This window comes from Microcebus murinus, chromosome 6, assembly GCF_040939455.1.
Source record: "Microcebus murinus isolate Inina chromosome 6, M.murinus_Inina_mat1.0, whole genome shotgun sequence".
Lineage (NCBI taxonomy): Eukaryota > Metazoa > Chordata > Mammalia > Primates > Cheirogaleidae > Microcebus > Microcebus murinus.
In genome coordinates, this window is record NC_134109.1 from 19,801,167 (window position 1) to 19,811,920 (window position 10,754).

Genomic DNA, 10,754 nt, shown 5'->3' on the forward strand with positions numbered 1-10,754 from the left:
AAAAAGACACCTGCACTTTTATGTTTATAGCAGCACAATTCACAATTGCAAAGATGTGGAAACAACCGAAGTGCCCATCAATACATGAATAGATTAATAAAGTGTGATATATTTATACCATGGAGTACTATTCAGCTATAAGAAACAATGGTGATATAGCACCTCTTATATTTTCCTGGCTAGAGATGAAACCCATTCTATTAAGTGAAGTATCCCAAGAATGGAAAAGTAAGCACCACATGTACTAACCAGCAAATTGGTATTAACTGATCAACACCTAAGTGGACATATAGGAATAACATTTAGGTGTCGGGCAGGTGGGGATGGGTATATACATACATAATGAGTACAATGTGCACCAACTGGGTGATGGACACACTTGAAGCTCTGACTCAAGGGGGGAGAGGGGGCAAGGGCTATATATATAACAGTAACATTTGTACCCCCATAATATGCTGAAAAAAATAAATAAAAGAAGAACGAACAATCACTCAGAAAAATATGGATCTCTATAAAGTGAGCCAATATTCAAATTATAGATATCCTTGAGGAAGAAGGAAAAAAAAAGTAAGAAGTTGAAAAACTGATTTGAGGGAATTATTGAGGAAACTTCACTGGTATTGCCAGGGATTCAGATATCCAGATAGAAAATGGTCATTGAACACTGGGAAAATTCATAGCAAATAGAACATCTTCAAAATTAAAAACTCAAAATGAAGGAAAAGTTCAATGAGCTGCAAGATGACACCAACAATGAACCTACAAAAGAAAACCCATCAGGGTAACAGCAGACTTCTCAGCAGATACCCGACAAGCTAGAAGGGATTGGAGCCACATTTTTAGTCTTCTTAACAAAAGATATGACAACCAATAATTTTGTTCCGTGTAAAACTAAGTTTCATAAATGATGGAGAAGTAAAGAATTTTCCAAACAAGCAAACACTAAGAGAATTTGTCACTACTAGACTTGCCAAAATGCTCAAAAATGCACTATACATGGAGCCGTGAAAGAGACACCCACTAGTATAAAAACACCCAAAAGCTAAAGCTCACAGATCTTATAAAACAATAGAACAAGAGGGAAAACAAGTGATCCTTTAACATGATGAACAGAACAGTATCCCACATACCAATACTAACACTGAACATGAACATTCTTAATGTCTCACTTAAAAGACAGGTGGACAGAATGGACGAAAAAATACAGTGAAGTATATGTTGTTTACAAGAAACCCCATTTAACATGCAAGTATTTGCACAAATACAAAGTAAAGGGATGAGAAAAAAATATTTCATGCAAATGGAAACCAAAAACAAACAGGTGCAGCAATTCTAATATCAGATAAAGCAGACTTTAAATCAACAATGGTAAAAAAGAAAAATAAAATAGTCATTATATAATGGTAAAGGAAGCAATTCAACAACAAGACATAACAATCCTAAATATATATGCAACTAACACAGAAGCTCCCAGATTTATAAAACAAATTCTACTAGATCTAAGCAAAGAAATAAACAGTAGCATTATAATTGTAGGGAACTTCAATTCCCGTTGATGGAACTGTACAGATCATGGAAGAAGAAAAAATCAATAAAGAAACATTGGATTTAAATGGGATTCCAAAACAAATGGACCTCACAGAGATTCACAGAACATTCTACCCAAAAACTGCTGAATATACATCCTTCCTATTATCAATTCAAGATTGATCAAATCTTAGGTCATGAAACAAGTCTCAGCAAATTCAAAAAAAATCAAAATCATACCATGTAACTTGTCAAACCACAGTGAAATAAAACTAGAAATCAATTTCAATAGAAACTCTTAAATCTACACAAAGTCACAGAAATTAAACAACTTGCCTGTGAACCATCTTAGCATTAATGATGAAATTAAAATGGTATTCAAGATTCCTCAAACTGAACTACAGAGAGTACACACACTTTCAAAATCTATGAGATATAGTAGGAGCAATGCTAAGGGGAAAGTTTATAGCCTTAAATGCCTATATCTAAAAGACAGAAAGATAACAAACAACAACCTAATATCACATTTCAAGGAACTAGAACAAGAAGATCAAACCAAACTCGAAGGCAGCAGAAAAAAATAAACAACAAAGCTCAGAGCAGAACTAAACAAAATGGAAACAAAAATACAATACAAAGGATCAACAAAACAAAATGTTGGTTCTTTGAAAAGATGAACAAAATAGATCACTAGCCAGATTAACTGGAAATAGAAGAGAAAGAAGCCAAATAAGCTTAATTAGAAATGAAAAAGGAGACATTACAACCAATACCACAGACATACAAAATATTATCCGTGAATTCTATGAAAACCTCTATGCATACAAACTAGAAAACCTAGAGGACATGGATAAATTTCTGGAATCACACAATCTACCAAGCCTGAGTCAGGAAGAAAAAGAAATTCAGAATACACCAATAATGAGCAGCAAGATTGAAGCAGTAACAAAAATCTCTCAACAAAAAAAGTCTACACCAGATGGATTCAGAGTCATATCTACCAGACCTACAAAGAAGAACTGGTACCTACCCTATAGAAATTATTTCATAACATCAAGAATGAAGAAATCCTTTCTAATTCATTCTATGAAGCCAGTATCACCTTGATATCAAAGCCAGGAAAGGATACAACAAAAAGAAAACTACAGGCCAATATCTCATGAGCACAGATATTAAAATCCTCAACAAAATACTAGCAAAACAAATGCATCATCATATCAAAAAGATAATTCACCATGATCAAGTGGGTTTCATCCCATGTCAGTAAACATGATTCATCACACAGATAAAAGCAAAAACAAAGATGATATGATCATCTCAATAGATGCAAAAAAAGCATTTTACAAAACCCAGGACCCTTTCAAGATAAAAACCCTCAACATTCTAGGTATAGAATGAAAATATCTAAAAATTATAAAAGCCATATATGACAATCCCACAGTTGACATTATACTGAATGGGGGAAAATTGAAAGCATTCCCCTAAGAACTGGAACAAGACAAGAGTGCCTAATGTTATTACTTCTTTTCAACATAGTATTGGAAGTCCTAGCCATAGAAATCAGGCAAGAGAAAGAAAGAAAATACATATAAATATATACAAAGACGAGGTCAAATTATCCCTGTTTGCTGACAATATGAACTTGTATCTAGAAAACCCTAAAGACTCCACCAAAAGACTCTAGAATTGATAAATAAATGCAGCAAAATCTCATGTTACAAAATCAATGCACACAAATCAGTATCATGTCTATATAGTAACAACAGTCAAGCTGAGAGTCAAATCAAGGATTCAATACCATTTACTATAGGTATAAAGTAAATAAAATATCTAGAAATATACTTAACCAAGGAGATGAAAAAACTCTACTAGAAGAACTAATAAATACTTATGAAAGAAATCAGAGACGATATAAAAAATGGAAAAAAAATATCTATTACTCATGGAATGGAAAAATCAGCATTATTAAAGTATCTATAGAGCCTAAAGTTATTTACTGGTTGAACATAATCCCCATCAAAACAGCATTATCATATTCCATAGATCTAGAAAAAATAACTCTAAGCTTCATTTGGAATAAAAAAAGAGTCTGAATAGCCAAAGCAATCTTAAGCAAAAAGAACAAATCTGGAGGCATCACATTACCTGACTTCAAATTATACTGCAAGGCTATAGACACATAAACAACATGGTATTGGAACAGAGTAGAGAACCCAGAAATAAAACCATATAGCTATGATCTTCAAGAAAGCAGACAACAACATACAATGGGGAAAGGAAGCCCTACTCAATAAATAGTCCTGGGAAAATTGGATAGCCAAATGCAGAAGAATGAAACAGGACATTGTCTCTTAACCATATAAAAAAATTAATTCAAGATGGATAAAAGATTTAAACATAAGGCATGAAACCATAAAAATTCTAGAAGCAAACACAGGAAAAACTCTTCTAGACATCGGCCTGGGTAAAGAATGTATGACTAAGATCCCAAAGGCAAATAAAGCCACAACAAAAACAAATAAATGAAAATTAATTAAATTTAAAAGTTTCTACACAGCAAAGGAAATAATCAACATAGTAAATAGACAATCTACATAATGGGAAAAAATTTTGAAACTATATACCTGACAAAGAGCTAATATCCAGATTCCACAATCTACAAAGAACTCGAACAAATCATAAAAATAAATAAATAATAAAATATCAAAAAATAAATGGGCAAAAAAGACCTAAACAGAATTTTTCAAAAGAAGTTGGCAAATGACTAACAAACACATGAAAAATGCTCAGCATCACTAATCATCAGAGAAATGCAAATTAAAACCACAATGATATACCATCTTACCCCTGTAAGAATGACTAATATTAAAAAGTCAAACAACAGCACTAGATGCTGGCATGTATGCAGAGAGAAAATAATGCTTATACACTGTTGGTGGGACTGCAAATTAGTACAGCTTCTATGGAAAACACTATGGAGATTCCTCAAAAAATGAAAATAGATCTACCATTCAATCCAGAAATCTCACTATATGGTATCTACCCAAAGGAAAAAAAAGTTATTTTATCTAAAAGGCGATTACATTCCAATATTCATTGCAGCCAATTCACAATTGCACAATTGCAGAGATGTGGAATCAACCTAAGTGCCCAAAAATTCATGAGTGGATTAACAAAATGTAGTGAGTATATGTGTGTGTGTGTATGTGTGGAGTGTGGAGAGAGGGAGAGGGCGAGGGGAAGGGGGAGCAGGAGGAGGAGGAGGAGGAGAGGGAGAGAGAGAGAGAGAGAGAGAGAGAGAGAGAAACTCCTCAGCCATAAGAAGAAATGCATTAATGTCTTTTGCAGCAACTGGATGGAACTATAGACCCTTATCCTAAGTAAAGTATCTCAGAAATGGAAAAACAAACACCACATGTTCTCACTAATAAATGGGAGCTAAATGATGGGTACATACACACACACAAAGAGATCTAATGGACACTGGAAACCTATAAGGTACCATGAGCACTATGCTGGTATTGAGCACACAAAAACCCCTGATTTAAGCATTATATTAATACAAGGTATCTATATAACAAAAACATTTGTACCCCCTAAATACTTTGAAATTTAAAAACCATGAAGAAAGCATTCAGAGAATAAGATCTGGTTACTAAGAGTGCTCATTGCTACTGTGGCAACAATATTATTAGGCTCTTCTAATAGAGAAAGCTAAGAAATTTTATATATTTTTATACATACACATATACACACACATATATATGCATATGTGCACACTAATGGATACATACACACATTTTATACATATATACACTAATGTATGCATATACACATAAATATTTATTTCTTTACTATTTATCTGTTTAAATATTAAAAATCCATAACTTTATATGATATCAATTCCAATCTAACACCATAGGATGTATTCTAGATTTCCTTCTATCCACATTGTTATTTCTTTAAATGACAAAGAGAAACCTGGATCATGTTATCCATAATATATTTGCTTATTTGTTCAATTCTAGCATACACAAAAAGTAGTTTCAGATTTTATAACCCCTCATTTGGTGAAAAACAGTGTTATTAATTAGAGTACAATATTTGTGTTCTTCTATTTTACCTTAACTTTTAGGTACACTGTCACAGTACTACCTTCCAAAGTTACATAAGTTAGTTCTTTATTTTTCCACCCTCTTTAGTGGAAAAAGAGGGTATGTTGTCCATTTGTAATTAAGTTAGTTTCATTAATTACTGCTTGTATTCCATGTTTGGTTTCCCTCACATTCTGGTGGAATTTAATTTTTTAATCTATATTTTGGGTATGTAAACATTACCATGAAGCTTAGTTTAGGTCTATCAAAAAGAGTATTCCAAAAGGTGTCACTTCCTTCACATATGCACCACTCCATTTCTTTTTTTAATATTTTTATTTTTTAGAGACAGGGTCTCTGTCTCTCTGTCACCTGGGCTAGAGTGCAGTGCTGTGCAAGTTCATTGCAACCTGAAACTCCTGGTCTCAAGTGATCTTCCTTGTCTCAGCCTCCCAAGTAGCTAGGATTACAGGCCCACACCACCACACCCAGTTATTTTTTCTTTTCTTTTTTTTTTTTCCATAGAGACAGAATCTCAGTATATTGCCCAGGCCAGTCTCAGTCTCCTGGCCTGAAGCAATCTTGCCACCTCAGCCTCCCAATGTGCTGGGATTACAGGTGCAAGTTACCTCGTCTGGCCATGTACCATTCAACTTCTATTCTCCCATTCTCTCCACCTTGTTTTCACCCTCTTCCTGTAACCTAGTTTCTGGGAATCATTCTTGTATTTATGCTCTATGAATGAATACGTGCATGTATATTTTCTTATAGTCCTATTTCTCTACATGAAGCATATTATATATACTCTATTACACTTTGCTCTTTTTGCTTAGCAATATATTATAGAAATCATTTCATATTGGTTCATAGAAATATATCCCCTTTTTGGTAGCTGCATTGTAGTTGAATAAGTGCATATGTTCACTTACCCATACTTATGTATGGGTATTTAAGTTGTATCCAATATTTTACATTGCTAACAATGCTAAAATGAATAACCTTGTACATATATATTTTTATATTATAGTCAATAGAATAAAATACAATTAGATCACTTTTTCTGAGACATCAATATGTACATTACTGTAAATATAGCTCAGGGTCACTATAAGTTTAGATATTCATAATTTACTTTTTTTCTAAATTGTAATGCATAAATTTTCAAAGAAATATAGGCATTTGATTTAAAAACAAGAAAATTCACATAAATACTCTGGCAATTCATCCAATATATTAATTTTTTTATCACAGTAGCAATAGGCCTATCACTAGTTCAGGAAGAGAGCAAGATTCCTCTGTGCACATGGAAACTCCATCTAATGTCAGTTGATTTATACCACCATTGTTTTTCTCCATTCCCTATGCTCAATAGAACATTACATTCCTTAGTTCTTGTAATATGTACAGTATTAAATAGATATGTATGCTTTTTTAAACAGCGTGGCTTCCCATAGAAAATAATATATATACTACTACTGGTATTACTTCTAATATTACTAATAATTCCTATATATATTAATTCATTTAATCTCTAACAACCCTATAAGAGAGGTACTATTAATATCCCTATTTTGAAGAGTAAAAACAAAAAGTAGCAGCAGCAAACTGAGGCACAGAGAGTTTAATCCAATGCCAAAAATCACACAGCTAGTAAGTGGAGTGGAATTTGAATCCCAACAGGCTGTTTGTTTTCTGGATCTACCATATAATGAAGGAAAGTCATGGACACTGACAAATTTAAAATGACAAGGGCAAACATTTTCTCTCTGTATATTTTCTGGGAGCTTACTAGACATTAGCTGCTGGGTCCAAATTATCCCTGTCAATCCCCATAATTCTCACACCATCTCTATGGAAAGGCCCTTGATTGTCACCACTGCCCCAATTATCCAGCTCTTAAGTACAGGAAGGTATGGCACAAACTCCATTCTGAATCCCTAGCCTGGAATGGTGATTTCTAAGGCATTATACATTGATTAAAATCTATAATCACCATCCTTTACATTTTTATCACTTTTTAGTACACAAATGGCTTATGTACACAATATTTTACATGATTTTAAGAGTCTACGAGAAAAACAGACCAGTCCAAGTTGCTGTGTTTGCTTCTTACTCATGAGAACATTGAATCTTATAAAGGTGTCACAAAGTCCTCATTGTCACAGGAAAATAAATTGTGATTCTAAAATTGAAACTCTGGACTGATAATTGAAAATCCCAAAATTGAAATTCATTGCATTACATGTTTTTAAGGAGTCTTATATCTCTTAAAGAAAAGAGAATATTATTATATGTGCTTTTATTACTTGAACTGAAGACACCTGCAGAATACTGGCTGCTACTAAAACACCTCAAATAAGAATCAAAAGATCCATTTCTAGTCCCGATTTCACTAATTACCAGCTATGTGACATTTGGAAATCCATTTACACTTTAGTAACTGTTAATTGGAGGCTTGTCTAGCACACATACTTTTTTAGAGATGCACAGTTAACTGAGAAACCCATAAAGAACAGTTGTTCAGATTGCAGTTGATTGCCTTTCAGGAAACTCTTGGGGAGTGGGGGGGATCCATATAAGGATTAACCATCTCATCCAAAAGATATCTAAGTGTATGGACTTAAATAGCACTTTAATTTACATGTTTTTCTCATAGCATTTGTCTCATCTTTGGCCGATTGTAAATTTGTGCTTGGAGAAAAAAGGTGCTAATATTAGGTTTTTAATTTATTCTGCTAGTCACATATGCTCTCTTTCATCTGGCTAACTTGTAATAAGTGGATGTCCGAATCTCATCGTCCATATAATTTTCTTGATGGCAGGAATGAAAAAAGAAGAAGAAGAAGAAAAGCAGAAAGAGTAATTTGTAGAGAATAATATAATAAAGTCCTCTCATCCCCCCAGAAGGAACTTTTTTGTTAACACAACCTTACATTGTCCCACTGAATAATGCAAAATGTGTTTGGTTGTACCCTGCAGGGCTCCCAGGCCCGGAAGTCAGGGGCAACAGCAGTACTGAGTTGGCACAAAGTAGCAAAAATGTCATTTTTTAATTATGTGGTTCTGAGGGGAATCTATTATCCACTGCTGAGATGCTGAAATCAGACAATTTATCTCCAAGGCAGCTCTGTCTGCAATGTAGAATATATATCTCATGTCACTGCAGGAAATAGAACGAAAGGATGTTTTTATTTCTGGTGCCTTATGTTTATAAATTTATTCTTTTAAATTTTTCCAGTGAAAGGGAATGACACCCTAACATATTGTTTGGGTCCGCTTTACTTTCTTCTCCTTTGCGAAGGGTATTCAAATGACCCAGGCTCTGTTTTCCTAAATTGGCATCAATCCTTATAGATCTTGAGTTCAAGAAGTCTGCATGGCCTCCAACTCATCTTTCAAATGCCCATAGCCAAAGTAAATAGAAACAAATCGTTAAGAATGGCCAAGAAAACCAGATATATTCACCTAAATTAATATAAATTTAATTTGCTCTTTTGCATTTCAAAGGAGATGTTGGAAACTATTTGAAACATATTCTTTCTTTTTCTCTATAAGCTATTTTCATTTAAATGTAAACTAATACTTATACCTACCAGCTTGTTCATAATGGTTCTGCATTATTTCTGATTTTTTTTTCCCTTAAGGTATCAACGCAAATGAAAGAAGTGAGTTTATATTTGTCTTCTTCCCCAACCTCCCTTCTTTAAAAAATCTGCCACATTCATTACATTCTCTACTCTGTGTGCATCAGGGCTCGAAGCAATTCAGACCTATTAACCATCAGGTACAAGCTAAGTGCTTTTAAAACAAACGTGCAGAGTTTATTTTAAATTAATGTATGCTTTCTCTTTTCTGTAATAGCATCAGGACATTTGATCAAAACTTGGCACGCGGAATGACAATAGCTTCACTGCCCTCTAGTGGAGAATTTTAGTTATAGCGAGATAAATGCAGAGAAGTTTTTCGGGTGTGTGTGGGGTGTGTGTGTGTGTGTGTGTGTGTGTGTGTGTGTGTGTGTGTGTGTGTGTGTGTGTGTGTGTGTGTGTGTGTGTGTGTGTGTGTGTGTGTAAATTTATTCTGGAATACAAAGTTTTCAAAGTCTGTGGGTTGTTTTCCTAAAGCCAAAAGCATATCACCAAGGTATTTTCCCCTCTTTTTCAGCAACTAGAGCTAGGGGAAAATGTGATGATCTTTACTATAGATTTCATTGCTATAAATATTAGAATGTTAACATTCTAATCATAATTTTCATCCACTCTGGATATTCTTTTATAAGCATATGCAACAAAGTATCATTCATACTAGAATTTTAGTAAAATAGCTCAAATCAAGCTGAAAGGAAATAGTATTTGGAAAGATTTGCCAATAGGTAATACACAGTTATTTATCATTTACAAATGGCAATTTATACTATCAGAAATGTTAGAATCATTTAGGGATTCTATACTGAATTCATCAAAGCAAGCATTTCTTTAAACCTCTTCCACACCCACACACTGGGGTTTGGGATAGGGAGTGAGAGGGAAGCCTATTGGGAACTGGAATTTATTTTGCAGCTTCTGCAAGAACATTGACTCATAAATACATAAACATCAAAGAATCTCACCTCCAGAGCTACCTTTAATTTATGCATATCACCCTCATTTATAGCTTCTTACACCCTCCTTGCTGTTCAGCTGGATGGTTGATAACTCAGTCTTATCAGTTCCCATTTCCTAGACTCCCACACAGGCAAGAAGACACTCAATGTGTTTTTCTGACTAACTGGGCAGCAAGAATGGCCAGGTCCAGAATCAGATCTCCTGTGTTCAAATCCTATATCTAACACAAGTGCTGATATTTCCAGTGAGTTACATAACTTTCTGAGCTTCAGTGACCCGTCTCTGAAATACAGATAATAACAATAGCTACTTCAAAGAGTGGTGCAAAGAGTAAATGAACCAGGACATAGATGTCAATCAGCATAGTAGCTAGTATATAGGAAAATGCTACCTCAGTAGAGTTATTATCCATTTAAATACTGTTCAAACTTTGATGCATGAATCAAGATGACCAATTTTAAACTGCCAATAGGGATAAAATACCCAAAGTTGATAGCAAAGGGAGGGGGCAGGAAGGATTGTAGAAATTGAA